The sequence below is a fragment of the Camelus ferus genome, chromosome 13 (assembly GCF_009834535.1).
Source record: "Camelus ferus isolate YT-003-E chromosome 13, BCGSAC_Cfer_1.0, whole genome shotgun sequence".
Classification (NCBI taxonomy): domain Eukaryota; kingdom Metazoa; phylum Chordata; class Mammalia; order Artiodactyla; family Camelidae; genus Camelus; species Camelus ferus.
The window spans coordinates 48,167,039-48,182,552 of record NC_045708.1 but is presented as its reverse complement, the minus strand read 5'-3'; the positions used below and the strand labels follow the sequence as shown (position 1 = coordinate 48,182,552).

Genomic DNA, 15,514 nt, shown 5'->3' with positions numbered 1-15,514 from the left:
TTATCTGTAATCAATCAGTCTTTTGCCAGAGCTGCTGGGAGAAAAGCAAGTGCTCGTTCCCAGTTCACCTGAACCTGGGAGAACGTAGGCTGGAGCTGCTGGCACTGCACTGCTGCTGTCATTGAAGAGTGTGTCCAAGAATGGTGCTTACACAGCAGAAGCAGAGCCAGGAGATGAAGAGGGAGAAGTGGGGTCCCCTGTCATTTTTTTCCCGCACTGGATCAGGCGATTCCTGAAGCCAGAACTATCCACAGAAACTCTCAGTTCTGTGATACAACAAATTGCATTTATACTAAGCTGGTATAGATTGTCATTTCTGTTACTTTCAGCTGAAAGAGGTTACCCTGATACAACAGACTTCCTCACTTAATTCAACCACTGTTAAAAGTCAATTAGGACTCAGTATTAAAAATACAAATAGCCCAATTAAAAATGGGCAAAAGATTTGAGTAGATGCTACAGACTGAGTATTTGTAGCCCTCTGAAATTCATTTGTTGAAACCTATTCTTCCAGTGCGGTGGTGTTAGGAAGTGGGGTCTTTGGGAGGTGACAGGTCATGAAAGCAGAGCCCTGGGGTTAGTGCCCCTGTGAAAGAGGCCCAGAGAGTTCCCTTGCCCTTCCACCATGTAAGGACATGTGAAAAGTCTGCCCTCTCTGAACCAGGAAGCAACCTCTCACCAGGCACCACATCTGCCAGTGCCTTGATACTGACTTTCACAATTTCCTGGATTCTGACTAATGCATTTCTGCTTTTTATAAACTACCCAGCCTGTGGCACTCTGTTATAGCAGCCTTAATTGACTGACAATAGACATTTCTTCAAAGTAGAAGTACAGATGGTGAATAAGCTCTTGAAAAGATTCTCAGCATCATTAATCATTAGAGAAATGCAAACCAAAAACACAGTGAGATACAAGTTCATATTTTCGAGGGTGGCTTTAATCAAAAATACAGACAATAACAAGTGTTCACAAGGATATGGAAAAACTGGAACCCGCATACATTGCCAGTGGGAATGTAAAGTGTTGCAACTGCTTTGGAAAACAGTCTGACAGTTTCTCAAAGTTACCATGTGACCAGCAGTTTGGCTCCTTGATATATACCCCAGAGAAATGAAAAAAATATGTCTACAAAAAGCCTTGTATGAGAATGATCATAGCAGCTGTATTCATAATGGCTAAAAACAGAAAACAACTCAAACTTCCATCAATAGGAAATGGATAAGCAAATTGTGATACAGTCATGCAAAGGAATACTATCCAGCAATAAAAGGAGCAAGCTACTGATACATGCAAAACATGAATTGAATGAAAGGAACCAGACCTGAAGTAATATAGTATATAGTATGACTTCATTTATATGAAATCCAAGAATAGGCAAAACTAGTCTATGGTGATAGAAATCAGAAAGTGAGAAGGAAGGGTGTTTAATTAGAAAGGGACAAAGGGTATAGAAACTTTCTGGAACTTCAGATGCTAGTTAGAAGGGTATGTATAATTATAAAACATTGAATTAAACCTTAAGACCAGTGCAATCTACTTTTAAAAATTGAGTATGTTTTATTTAATTTTTTTAATTGAAATATAGTCAGTTTACAATGTTGTGTCAATTTCTGGTGTACAGATAATGTTTCAGTCATACATATACATGATATATACTCATTTTCATTATAGGTTACTAAAAGATATTGAATATAGTTCCCTGTGCTATACAGAAGAAACTTGTTTATTTTATATATACTAGTTAGTATTTGCAAATCTCAAACTCTCTCAAGTTTATCCCTTCCCACTTCCTTTCTCCCTGGTAACCATAAGATTGTTCACTATGTCTATGAGTCTGTTTCTGTTTTATAGTTAAGTTCATTACTGTCTTCCTTTTTCTTTTTTTAGATTCCACATATGAGTGATATCATATGGTATTTGTCTTTCTCTTTCTGGCTTACTTCTCTAGTGATATGCTTTTTCTTATTATCATTTTTCTATCTCACTTCACTTAGAATGACAATCTCTAGATTCATCCCATGTTGCTGTAAATGGCATTATTTCATTCTTTTTATGGCTGAGTAGTATTCCATTGTATAAATATACCACAACTTCTTTATCCAATCATCTGTTGATGGACATTTAGGTTGTTTCCATGTCTTGGCTATTGTATATAGTGCTGCTATAAACATTGTGAATACCATTTTTTTTTTAATGTTGACTGCTTTGATTAAGATACACAAATGATAACTTCTCTCTTTATATAAAGCACTGAAGTGCTAAATTAGATGTCATATCAAGTTTCCTCAATGACTGTTTTAGCACAGGATAAATTTGCAAGACTGGTTCTCCTTCTCAGCAGGGCATCTCAGCCCATTGTCAACTAAGGTGGCCAAGTTACTAAAGGCCTCATCCTTCACCTTAGAATGGAGAATGTTAATAAGCCATTAATTTCCAACTTCTACCCCTTTCTTACAAAGTTTTGTGACAAAGTTCTTTATTTCACCTAATTTAGCTCAAGAGAGGAGGCGACTTCTATCTAAAAATTCAGAAATTAAAAAGATAAGGAACACCCTGGGGTCATTGTTTCTTCAGATAATTTTTCTGCCCCAGTATTTTATTTTTCCTGTCATCCTGGGGCTCCAGTTACATATATGTTGTTAGTTCTCTTGCTATTTATGGGTCTCTGAGGTATTGTTCATTTATTTCCTCAATCTTTGTTTTTGTCTCTATTCTTCAAATTGAATAATTTATGTTTATCTGTAAGAAATGTTTACTGTCTGATCTAAGAATCATAATTAAAATTGACCTTCAACTGAGTTTATAAATACCCTGAAAAATAGCTGGAATAAACAGCTGCAATGAAACTTGCTTCATTGGATAATCAATCTAAAATAAAGCTTTAAAGAAACCCTAAAAAAAAGAGAGAAGGAATACAATAAAATAATGATTACCATCTTGAAATCACTAAGGTAAAGAGCCACCATCCCTTACAAACGAAATTTCCACCTTTGGTAACTCAATCTCATGTCGTTAATTCTTTCTTTACCTCATCCCACCTCCCAGCCTTCTGCCTCATCACTTACTACCTGCTGATCAGTTTAATTACCCCCAAGCCGGTCGCAGCTCCCTGGGGCCGTTCGTGCCGGTCCTGCTGGCCAAGTCCTGCAGGGTGGTGGGTGCGCTGTGGCCCCAGGTGCAGGCTGCGATGGCCGCCATCTCGGAGTCGCCAGTGCTGGATGGCAAGTGGTCCTTCCTGTGCCCGGAGTCACTGAGTGGCCAGCTGCAGGCCGACCCTTGGTTACCTCTGTGGGCCTCAGAGTCCCTGCTTCTGTTCTTTATTCCCATATAGACATCAGAGTACCTGACTTCTCTGACCGTGGTCACACTGAAGTGTTAGCACAAAGTCTTCTAAAGAGAGCAGTGAGGCTAGAAAAGGTTTCTCCTAGTTGATAACAGCAGCGACTGCTGTGGGTGTCGGTAGTCAAGCACTGTGGGTGTCAGCCAAGAATGTCGTCTCCCAGTTTGCTTCCCAGCGTGAGTGCTTCTGCTGCTGAATTGGCTATGTCGAAAATTGAAATCAAGTTATCCGCTATTGCAGAGGGCAAAAACATGGCTTTCAAATGCAGAGGCAAACCCCTGCTTGTGCGCCATAGAACCAAGAAGGAGACTGACCAGGAAGCTGCAGTGGAAGTGTCCCATTGAGGGACCCACGGCAGAACAAGTGAAGGAACCTGACCGGTTTGTCTTGACAGGTGTTTGCACTCATCTTGGTTGTGTGCCCACTGAAAATGCAGGAGATTTTGGCAGTTATTACGGCCCTTGCCATGGGTCACACTGATGCACCTGGCAGGATCAGCAAGGGGCCTGCACCTCTCAGCCATGAAGTTCCCTCATTATGAGTTCACCAATGATGATATAGTGATTGTTGGTTAGAGACCTGGACTTAAGTCATAGGCTTCTTTCAGTATTGGAACACGTCATCTCAGAAGAGTTGCGGACGAGCCTTCTGTACTTCTAGTTGATTTGAAATATTTAAGAATTGTTAATACATTTACAGACTTGAAGTAAATTGAGTTTAACGTTGAATACTTTCAAGCATTCACCTAATAAGGCCACTGTTAAATATTGTTATGCTCAAAGACTTCAAAGGTGCAGTGTCTTTGATAGTCTGATTAAAATTACAGCCTGGTGTACAAGATATATGTGAACTCTAAAAGAAAAGAATTACCCCCAGAAAGACTATGGAAATCCCAAAATGCACAGTCACTTACAGACTTCCCTAGCGTGATTCCTGACATCCCTATGGGCTCACTGAAATACCTATTTTGATGGTGTTTTATGGATTAGAAAGAGCCCTATTCACGAAAGAGCTTCACTAGTATGAACTCTCTAACTTAAAAAAAAAAAAAAAAAGCAATGTGAATTCCTTTGGGGAAATGGGGAGGGGCAATTCAAAAGAAAAATGGTATTATTTTCCAATACCAAGGAAATTAATCAGCAAACACATTATAAGGCATTTGAATAGTCATCACACTGAATTGTTTTGGAAAAGGCCCTGCTTTGGAAAAACCCAGGGCAAAAAAAACATCTTCAGTGCTGTAGCTTGGCACAGCAAGACAGCAGGAAGACAAATATCTTATTATTCCCTATGGTGCCTTAATACTTAGAAGAAATCTGCAACTATGTTTCTCCCTCCCATGAGTCACCTTTATTACTGTCTAACATTATGTTAGTGCTGTTTCCCATGTCTACCTGTTATAGTGATAAGACACAGATGTACTCCTCCAGTATGTGGGAAACAAATTAATCTTGAATCAGAAGGCTGAGCTTTTAGTCTCAGCTCTTGTACTAACTGTGCAGTCTTAAGCAAATATCTCAAATTCTCCTGGCTTCGGGGTCTTCATATGAAAAATAGGAAGCAGAATACAGTGGTTCCAATGAAATGGAAGCCGACTTCCCCCTGGTCATTAGGGGTTCTGCAGGCCATAGAACAAATTTATAATGAAGGGGCGATGTATCTTTACTAGCAGTAGTTGCTGCTACGTGGTGGGGATGGTATAGGGAAGGCTGTTTAGAACTCAGGGATTCAGTGGATCATCTCTTAGCACTCCTTGGCCCAAGGGGCAAGTCTGGTCCCTGGAAAAGTGCATTCACCTAATAAAGACAAGATTACGACACCTCATAGCTTAATGCGTGAATTTTAGGTCTCTCCAAACCTGCTTTAGAAAAGCAGGCAAAGCATATTTATTCTTGCAGCCTGGAGCATGGAGAGGGGTACACAACAAAATAAAACAGCAAACAAACAAACACATTCAGCGTAAGTGCTGATAAAAAATAAGAATAGAAATGGGAGATAGAAGGTAGCCTTGAGTACCAACTTAAGCCTTGTAACCTGCTACAGAAGCAGAGGTTGTACAGGATATGTTTTTTGTCATTTAGTCAGGTTTCCTTCCCCCCGTAGCCCTTGCTTTAAAAGAAAAATAATGTTGATGGCTAACATTTTAGGTTCAGGTAGACATGTGACCAACTTCTTAATCACTCCGGATCCACTTTCTACCGTTCTTCCTGCTCCATTTCCTGGGAGGTGGCCCTGAAGGCACTGCATCTCTGACTTCTGGTTTCTAGTCCAGTTCAGCCACAAGGGAGCACAGAGAAGATGAGAGGAAGGAAGGGAGAAGAGTGCGGTCAGCGTATCTGTGCTCTTTCTGTAGTCACTGTACTGCGAGGGGGCTGCATCCTTCCACTAGAGGTCCTAGCCCCCGACACGCAGCTCTCTTCTCGTGGTTCCACTTCCTTGTTCTAAGGCTGGCTTTCTCTCCTTGCCCCTTCTAGCCAGTGTGTGATGATGGCACTACCAAGTCACTAATGCCAGGGGATTTTATTTTCATTTTTGAGTTCCTTAAACCCTGCTCACACTTCTGTAAATATTCCCTTTTTATTAAACTCTCCTCAAATTACCAAATTTGTACAAATAAATTATTTCTTTTCTGATGGGGCCCTGACTAATATAGAGAAAATTTTCACAGGAACTGCAAAGGGTAATTGAAAGATCAAATGACATTGGTTTAAAATGTATGTGAAATTTGACGAATGTAAAGAAGCGTATGCAAAACATACAGAAAAATGTATAAACATATATGTATAGTTTGAAGAATAATTCAGAAAGTGAACACCTACATAACCAGTACTCTGATCCAGATGCAGAACTTTGCTGTGTCCCCAGAAGCACAACCTCCCCACCTACAGCTGAAGTCACTTTTATTCTATGTTTTATGGCAATTATTTCATTGCTTTTCTGCGTCTTACCAACGAATGTATATTTGATCAGCTTTGCAAGCATCCTTTCAATCTACAATTTGACTTTGCCTGTTTAGAACTTATATGTATGGAGAATACTATAGACATTATTTTAGACTCATCCACGTTGTTGTGTACAGCATCCATATCTTGCAGCGTACTTTGTTCCCTTTCTCTGCTATGTAGTGTTCTGTTGTAACAATATTCAACCCTTAATTCATCTATTCTACTTTTTTGTTGTTGAAGTGTAGTCAGTTTACAATGTTGTGTCAATTTCTGGTGTACAGCATAATAGTTCAGTCATACATATACCTACACATATTCATTTTTATATTTTTTCATTATAGGTTACTATAAGATATTGAATATAGTTTCCTGTGCTATATAAAAGAAACTTGTTGTTTATCTATTTTACATACACTAGTTAATATTTGTAAATCTCAAACTCTCAATTTATCCCTTCCCGCCCTCTTTCCCCCCCGGTAATCATAAGATTGTTTACTATGTCTGTGAGTCTGTTTCTGTTTTATAGATTAGTTCGTTAGTGTCTTCTTTTTTCTTTTCTTAGATTCCACATATGAGTGATAATCGTATGGTATTTTTCTTTCTCTTTCTGGCTTACTTCACTTAGAACGACAATCTCCAGGTCCATCTATGTTGCTGCAGATAGCATTATTTCATTCTTTTTTATGGCTGAGTAGTATTCCATTGTATAAATATACCACATTTTCTTTATCCAGTCATCTGTTGATGGACATTTAGGTTGTTTCCATGTCCTGGCTATTGTAAATAGTGCTTCTATGAAGGGGGTTTATGTATCTTTTTGAATTAAAGTTCCCTCTTGATATATGCCCAGGAGTGGAATTGCTGAATCATATGGTAAATCTATTTTTAGGATTTTGAGGAATCTCCATACTGTTTTCCATAATGGCTGCACCAAACCACATTCCCACCAACAGTGTAGGAAGATTCCCTTTTCTCCACACCCTTTCCAGCATTTATCATTTGTGGACTTTTTAATGATGGCCATTGTGACTGGTAGGAGGTGATACTTCATTGTAGTTTTGATTTGCATTGCTCTGATAATTAACGATATTGAGCAGTTTTTATGTGCTTATTGACTGTTTATATGTCTTGATTGGAGGATTGTTTGTTTAGGTCTTCAGCCAATTTTTGGATTGGGTTGTTTGTTTTTTATTATTAAGTTGTCTGAGCTGTTATCTATTCTACTTTTGATGAATGCTTGAATTGTTTCCAGTTTCAGGCTATTCAAAACAATGCTACTAAGAAACTTCTTATGCTTACCTCTAGTGCACAATGCCGAAGTTTCTCTAGGACTATGGTTCCTGAACTTACTGGTTTCAAGACTCCTTTACAGTCTTAAAAATTATTGAGGATACCTTAGAGTTTCTGTGTATAAGGTTATATCTATCAATATTTATTGCATTAGAAATTAAAACTGAAAAATTTTAAAAATATTTTATATAAAAAGTAAATTCATTACATGTTAGCATAAATAATCTGTTTTTAATTTAAAAAACTAAGTTTTAGGAAGAGAATATGGAATTTTTTTTTATGACTTTGGGATAGAGAAAGAATTCTTAAATAATACAAAAAGCAAAGCTATAAAAACTGATAAATTAGAATTCACTAAAAGAACTCCTATTCATGAAAAGTTACCTAAGAGAGTAAAAACTCAAGCTACAGCAGAGGAGAAGAAATTAGCTACAGATATAACCAACAAAAGACTTGCATCTGAAACAAAAACTCATACAAGTTATTATGCAAAAGTCAGATAACCCAATAGAAAACAGGCAGAAGATTTAAAGGGGCACCTCATAAAAGACTAAGTCCACAAAGCCAATAAATGTATGAAGACTTGCTTCACCTGGTTCCCCCCACCGCAAATGCAACGTAAAACCACAATAAAGTACCAATGCCATACCAGCTGGTGGTGAGAATGTGGAGTGATGGCAGTTCTCCTAGGCAGTTGATGAGAGTGTAAATTAGTACCGCTACTTTGGAAAAGAGTATGGCACTGTCCAGTAAAGATAAAGTTATACATACCTTTTGACACAGCAGCTTCCCTCCAAGGTTTCTGTCTTAGAGCTGTGATTCTCAAAGAATGGTCCAGAACACGTCAAGGTCCCGGGTCTTCTTGGGAGACTATGAGGATAAAACTATTTTTATGACAATATTTATATGTTATTTGCCTTTTTTCATTGTGTCAACATCTACACTGATGGAGCAAATGCAATGGTGGGTGAAACTTCTGGGAGCTTAGCACAAATCAAGGCAGTGGTGCCAAACGATGTTGGTAGTCATTGTGTGCTTAAACACCACTTACCAAGGAAAATGCCAGTTTCACTTAAGAATATCATTAATAAAGCAGGAAAAATTAGTTTTATTAAATCTCAAGTACATTGCACACTGAGTACATTTTTCTGATGAGATCAGTGGTGATATTAACAAATGTGAGATTTTTGATATTATATAAGGAAATGTGCTAACATTTGGAAAATATGCATAACTCAGTGAACTAATATTTTCCAAGCGACTAATGCATGATGTTAAAAAATCTTGATTTGTGTTAAAAGTTTCATTCAAAGTAAAAAGAGAGTGCAGTGGGTTTTAATACAACAGAATACATAGTGCACTGATGTGGTTTTAGATTCTACACTGCAACTAACCATTAAGAAACAATCAGTATAATGTCAAATAGAAGAGACAATAGTAGATATCTTTACATTCTCCCTTCTTTCAAAAAGAAAGCTTCCAGTGTTTCACTGTTTAGTATGATGTTTGCTGTAGATTTTCTGTAGATACCCTTTAATTGATTTTAAATTCCCTTTTATTTCAAGTTTGTTGAACTTTTAAATTAAGAATCTATATTGATTTTTTTTTTTTTTTGCCATTTGCCTCTTCTAAATATATTGAAGTGGTCATATGGTTTTTCACCTTTATTCTATTAATGACAAATTACATTGATTCATTTTTTAACATTAAACCAATTTTGTATTCCTAGGATTAAATCCAAAGAATTTATAAATTTATAAGGGTTATAAATCCAAGGTGTATATTACCCTTTCATATTGCTGGATTCACGTTGCTAATGCATTGTTTCAGATTTTTAAATTAATGTCCATAGATCAAATTGGTCTATAATTATATTTTGTCACATTATTTATGATAACTTTTAGTATCTTATTATGATGTGGGGAGTTGTTTCCTTTTTAATTTTATGTTTATGTGATATTAAAATACTTTATTTCTTAAAAAAAATTGGTGGAACTCACATTAAAGCCTTCTGGTCCTAGAGTTTTCTTTGTGGATTTCCTATGAATGATTCCATTTATGTAATGGGTAAAGGAATTTTCAGATTTTTTTTTTCTGTGTATTATAGGCTTTGCTAATTTTCCCCTAGGAAATTGGTCCATATAGACTACAGTTAGTCATCCTCCTGATCTTTCCAGTGTCTGCAACATCTTGAGTCACTGCCCCTTTTTATTCCTGATAGTTGTGTGTTGTGTGTGTGTTTCTCTCTCTTTCACCAGATACTTGACACCTTTATTAATGTTCTCAAAGAATCAGCTATTGGCTTTATTATTCCTCTCTACTACATATTTTTTCTATCTCAGGTACTTTTGTTCTTATTGATAATAGCTTTTCTACTACTTTCTTTCTGTTTTACTGGTTTTTTCCCTCTAATATCCTGAGATGGATGATTGGCTTATTAACTTTTAGCCCTTTTTATTTTCCAATATAATATTTAAAGCTGTAAATCAACACTCTTTCAAGTACTTTTTAGCTGTATCCTACATGTTTTTGAGAGGTAGACCTTTTTTTTTTTTTAAATCATTCAATTGAAAAAATTAAAAAAAATTTCCATTATGAGTAGTTTTCCAAATATACGAGGATATTCTGCTTACCTTTTTATTAGTGATATATTTAATCACATTATGGTCAGAAAACCTCCTCTGTGTTATCTTGGTTTTTAAAAATTTATTGAGGTTTAGAAAGAGAAAAATACCATATGATATCACTTACATTTAGAATCTAAAAAAAGGACACAAATGAACTTATCTACAAAACAGAAACAGACTCACAGACACGGAGAACAAACATGGTTTTCACGGGGTAAAGGAGGTGGGGAGGGATAAATTGGGAATTAGAAATTTGCGCCTCTGGGGGAGTGATGGAAATGTTAGCTATCTTGATTGTGCTGGTGGTTTCATAGGTGTATACATCTATCAAAATTCATCAAATTGTACATTTGAAATATGTGTAGTTTACTGTACAGGAATCATACCACAATAAAGATACTAAAAATTGTTTAAGTGTACAGTTCAGAAATTTTAAGGAAAAAAATTGTTGAGGCTTGGTTTAATGATCTAGTTTGAGTCCATTTTTGAAATATTTTGTGTGGACTTTAGAACATTTATTCTGCAGTTAAGTGTAATATATATATTCTCAATTAGGCCAACTTTATTAATCATCATTGTTTTAATCATCTATTAGTGGGATTTTTTGGTCTTCTTACTCTATTATTAACAGATATATTTTTAAAATTCCCATATAGTTATGAATTTGTCTATTTCTCCTTATAGTTCTGATTTTCTTTTACATAGTGTGAGGCTGTGTTATTAGATGCATATAAATTTTATATATTTCCTGCTGAATTGAATTGTATTATTAAGAAGCAATTGTCTTTATCTTAGTAAATTTTTATTTGGTAAAAAAAATAAAACAAAATTTTCCATTTTAACCATTTTTAAGTGTACAATTCAGTGGCATTGATTAGATTCTCAGTGTTGTGCAACCCTCACTCCTACGTAGTTCCAAAACATTTCCTTCACCCCAAATAGAAACTCTATAAACATTAAGCAAAACTTCCCCATTCTACCCCTCTGCCCCTGATAAATCTACTTTCCATCTCTATGAATTTGCCTATTATAGATAATTCATATAAGTGAAATCATATTTGTCATTTTGTGTCTGCCTTATTTCATTTAGCATAATGTTTTCAATGTTTATCCATGTTGTGGCATATGTCAGAATTTTGTTCCTTTTATGGCTGAATAATATTCCATTGTATGTTTATATTTTAGCATTTTGTTTATCCATGTATTTGTTGAATACTGGGTTTGTGTTTCCACCTTTTGGCTATCGTGAACAGCGCTGCACTGAACATGGTATACAGGTATCTGTTTGAGTCTCTGCTTTCAATTTTTGGAGGGTAAATACCTAGGAGTAGAATTGCTGGGTTGTGTAGTAATTCTGTGTGTGGCTTTTTGAGTAACTGCCAAACTGTTTTCAATAGTGCTTTTTGTTTTAAAATCTATTTAGAGTACTATTAATATAAGAATGCCAGCTCTTTTATACTTATATTTGCAGGGTATATATATTTCTACTTCTAAATTTCAGTGTGTTTGAATATTTAATACAGTTTTTTATCCAGTCTAAAAACCTTTATCTTTTAACTGATGCATTTAATCCACTTGTATTTTATTTAATTAATTAATACTAATAACTAATATATTTTAAACCCATCACCACGTTTTGCTTTCTCTTTGTTTCACCTGTTCTTTAAATATTCTCATCTTTATTTTCTTCTTTTGGATTATTTACTTTCATCATTTTATTTTTCCACCTGTACTGATTTATAGGCTACATTCTCTATGTCTGTTGTTTTAGAGATTTGCATATATATATATATATTATATAAAATTTATCACGTCAAAAGTTAGTCAATAATGTTATTTTGGGGATTGAGACTACAAAGGCTTTAAACACTTACTTCATTTACTCTCTTCCTAATTTGCATGGTTTTTGCTTTTGTGTTTTTAATTCATTTTTTGATCTCATAAGACATTATTAATGTGTTACGCACAACAATGCATTGTTCAGATTTATCCACATTTGACTACTTCCTTCACTCTTCATTCTTGCATCTCAGGGCTTCCCTCTGAGATCATATACTTTCTTCCAGAATGACATTGTTTAGAATTCCCTTTCTCAAGGATCTGGATACTAGCAAACACTCTGTGGTTCTATTTGTCTTTTCTTATTTATTAATGTCTATATTGTGCACTCAGTGTTGAAAGATATTTTCACTAGGAGTAGAATAATAGGTGAACAGTTACTTTCTTTCACATCATGAGGGATATCATTGTATTGTCATCTGGTCTAAATTGCTGCCGTTGGGAAGTCAACTGTCAGTCTAACTGTTATTCCTTTGACAATGATCTCCACCCACACTGTACCCCAGAATACCACAAAAACTTTTTGTGTGTGTGTTCATTAGTTTTATTATGGTTAATCTGGTGTGAAGTTCACTCATCAGTTAGTTCTTCTTTCCCTCCTTTCTTGCTTTCTTTTTTCCTGGTTAGGATTTATTAAGCTTTTCCAGTATGTGAATTGATACCGTTCATTGGTTCTGCAAAAGTATAGGTCATTATTTCTTCAAATATTATCTCTATCGTATCAGCTGTCACCTCTCCTTCTAGGATTCTAGTTAAATGTATGTTAGGCTTTCTCACTGTTTCTTCCATGAATCTTAATCTCTCTCGTATGTTCACTTCTCTGAATCTCCGTGCTGTATTCTGCAAAATCTTGTTACGTGAACTTCCTACTCTCTAATTCTCTTTTCCTTTATGTCTTCATATGCTGTTAAGCCACTGGTTTTTGTTTTGTTTTTAATTTCAGTAATTGTGATTTTCATTTCTAAAAGTTTTATTTGGTTCTTTAAAAAATTTCTTGGTCACTCACATAGCTGTTAGCAGGAGGCCCTAGTTCCTTGCTGGCTGTTGGCTGAAGGCCTCTGTTTCTCACTACGTGCGTCTTTCCTCGTGACATGGCAACTGGCTTCCCTCAGAGCAAGTGATCAGTGAGAGAGAGAGAGAGCAGGAAGTCTTCATGCCCATCGTGTCTTAGTCTCCGAAGTCACACGCTAGCATGTTTGCTTTTTTCTGTTAATTAGAAATGAGTCACTAAGTCCAGCTCATCCCCAAGGGAAGAGGAATTAGACTCTACCTCTTAAATGTAGTGACAAAGAATGTGTGGACATTATAAATCATTAAATCATTAAAATCACTTATTACCCACTTCCTGTATGCCAGAGTGCAAAATCAACAGAACAGAGAGATGTCTTACATAATGGAGCTTAAAGTCTAGTGGGTACGTGAACCTGAAAACAGGCAATTACAGTACACTGAGATATGGGCCCTAGTTTTTTCCCATTTGACATGGGAGACAGTAGGTGCTTGGGGGCACATGAGTCAATACATGTGAAAATGCTTTTGTGTAAGTGTAGTTTAACAAAAGTGAACCAGAAGGCCTACGTTCAAATCCCAGCTCTTCCACTTACTGGCTGTGTGACCATGGGCCAGTAACTCACCTTCTCTGTGCCTCACGCTCACTTTCCTCATCAGTAAGATGGGAGAGTAACAGTATCCCACTCATAGGGTCCTTGTGAAGATTAAATGAGTTACCATTTAGAAAAGACTTAAAAGGTGCCTGGAACAGAGCAAGGTTTAGTTACCATGGTTGTAAACTGCAAGCTGCTTCAGAAATGAAAGGAATTATGATTCTAATTTCTGAGATAGGTATATATCCTTATGCCTGTCTTATTGAAAATGAAATCAACCTTTTAAAAAGCTTTAATTTGTAGTGATATATTTGTACTTTTTTTTTAAAGCATACGATGTGTAGTGAAATATGAGTGTCACTCTTCAGCTCCATCCCCACCCACTCATCAATCCCACTTCCTTCCCCAGAGGAAACCATTTAACAGTTTCATGAGTGTGCTTTCAGAAATTTTTCTATTCAAAAGCTATGTATTTTTAAAATACTTCAATGTAAATGGAATCGTATATATTTTTAATGACTGTATTACATTTGGTAGAAGATACATACCACCAATTCTTTAACCATTCTTCTACTCATGGGCATCCATGTTGTTTTCAACTTTTTATTATTGTAAACAATTCTGTAATTCTAGCCTTCAAAGACTTGGTGAATATAAGTGTTTTTGATTAAGACCTGTTATACTCATTGAACCTATACAACTGTGGGTGACCATTGGGTGGTCTGTCCCTCCCATAGGAGTGGCTTCCTGGTTTCCTACCTTGATCACAATTGTTTGGCCCAGGAGTTGGCACCAGTCCCCAAGCTGTGCTAACGACAGTCTCTTCTGTGGGAACTTGGAAGTGGGACCCAAAGCGAGAGTGGCGCTCTCTAGGCAGCCAGGACTGGGTCACTATGGGAGCTATGGGATAGTTACCTGATCCGTGGGGGCCAGAGATGCAGCCAAAGCTGGCTGGCAGGGACACAAGGATGAGACAGACCTGCAGAGAGGAGACGAGAGACAGAGGCCGGGTATTTCCCCAAGATAGTACCTGGTCTTCTTCCTTCCAGGGACCCAGTTACACTCCTGCCTTGGATTCTGTCAGATACTGGGCTTGCTATAGCTGGTTTTTCTTACTTAAATGCATAAAAGTGAGTCCCCTTGTATCTTCCTCCAAGGTTGAGCGCCAGTCACTCTGACACGGGAGGACTCCCTTGACTACCCCAGCCCCAGCCTAAACCTGTAGGCCTTGGCCCTTAGGTCCACGCACTTGGAACTCACACCATTTATTTTGGCCACTTTGTTTCAAAATTGTTATTATTCAACATTACTGTGCAAAGAGGAATTCTTGATAAGGAAGCTAAAGATCAATTTTTTTTCTTTTTTAAACATTTTATAATCTTGGGTGAAGTTTTTTAAGGCAGATGACAAAAATTACCTAGTTTATTAATTTGAGTACACTACTATTTCATCATTTCTGGGTGATAAACATTATAAAGAAAACTTTTTATACATAAGACATAATTCCATGAGTCTACAGGTTCAGCTAACATATGAGTAACTTGCTACTAAAGCTGAATAAAAGATGCCTCCTCTCTGAAAAGGGAAATATTATATCAAATATAAATCCCTCTTTCAAAATGGAAACTTTTAATCAAAGAAAAGCAGGGGTAGGGTATAGCTCAGTGGTAGAGCGCATGCTTAGCATGCACAAGGTCCTGGGTTCAATCTCCAGTACCTCCATTATAAACAAACAAACCTAATTACTCCCCCACCTCCCAAAAGCCAATAAAGAAAAGCATTAAGCAAACCACCTAGGCCTAAAGATACTTTCAAATTCAGGTGCTATACTGTAAAAATGTGTCAGTCTGTGCAGGTGAGAAAGCT

The 15,514-nt window shown here is 36.6% G+C and overlaps 1 protein-coding gene and 1 pseudogene across 1 annotated transcript in view; both read left to right on the top strand.

The window, feature by feature from the left end:
* JAK1 (Janus kinase 1) overlaps positions 1 to 15,514 on the top strand; it is a 211,019-nt gene that overhangs the window by 38,045 nt on the left and 157,460 nt on the right. The window lies entirely within an intron of this gene.
* On the top strand, positions 3,026 to 4,398 carry LOC102504159 (annotated as a pseudogene).